We start from the raw sequence: 984 nt of genomic DNA, 5'->3' as shown, positions 1-984 counted from the left end.
CTGATCAACAGAAATCACACCACTCTTTTGGTTTGTGTTTTTGTTTTGTGGGGTTTTGTTTTTGTTTTAAAGACAGAAACTTTCCTTTAAATAAACTATCATTTAAGGAACTTCACAGTTCTGGTTTTAGTAAGCTAGTATAAAGTCTTAAAATCATATTAAAAAACCACATTCCTATTTCCACATTTCTTTCACTTAACATATTCTCAATACTAAAGGGATTGATTTAAAACAGATAGAACTATGATATGGTGACAGCATCCATTCCCTATGATATGGTGACAGCATCCATTCCCTAAAGTAGTTCTGACACTGTTTGAAGGAACTGGTGTGAAAGAAATGTTAGGCATCGAACATGGGGCTATCTGATCTTGCCATGGGATTCTGTACTGCTACAGAGCCAACTATGAGACTGAAAACAGTAAGGAGAGTACCAACACATTATCTTTCTTTTACTTTTCACTTCCAACAGCTTAAATATTGGCATATGTAAGCTATATACCCTTCCACACAGAATTTTAGGATTCAAAATTCAAATTTATTAAAAGATTCAGTAGGATTACTAGGCCAAGTATAAGTGTGATGGCCAAAACAAAAGTAAAATATATGCATTATCAGTTTTTTTTTCCCCACAAACTTTTTGTACACTGCTAAGGAATCAGTGGTTCTTTTAAAGACAAAAATTCTACAAAAAGTTTTGCTACATAACTAACTCAAATACAGACAAGAAGGTCAACAATAAACAAAAGGTGAAAAAAAAAACTTCAGAACTTAACAAAGATTTAGAACACAAGTATGAAAAACCATGTGAATGGACTGAGTGAAAAAAAGCTTAATTCTACTGTTTTTAAGCAAATCAAAGTCAGTAAAGAAAGTGCAGAAATGGTTCCACAACAGACAAGGGATCTATAAATGCCTTTACAGTAAGCTTGACAACAACTACACCAGATTAAACATTAGTAATATAACAACTCACAAAATCAA

The sequence above is a fragment of the Pterocles gutturalis genome, unplaced genomic scaffold, assembly GCF_000699245.1.
Source record: "Pterocles gutturalis isolate BGI_N339 unplaced genomic scaffold, ASM69924v1 scaffold17582, whole genome shotgun sequence".
In the NCBI taxonomy this organism is placed as follows: Eukaryota; Metazoa; Chordata; class Aves; order Pterocliformes; family Pteroclidae; genus Pterocles; species Pterocles gutturalis.
The sequence above is the reverse complement of the archived record's forward strand: the minus strand, read 5'-3'. Positions refer to the sequence as shown.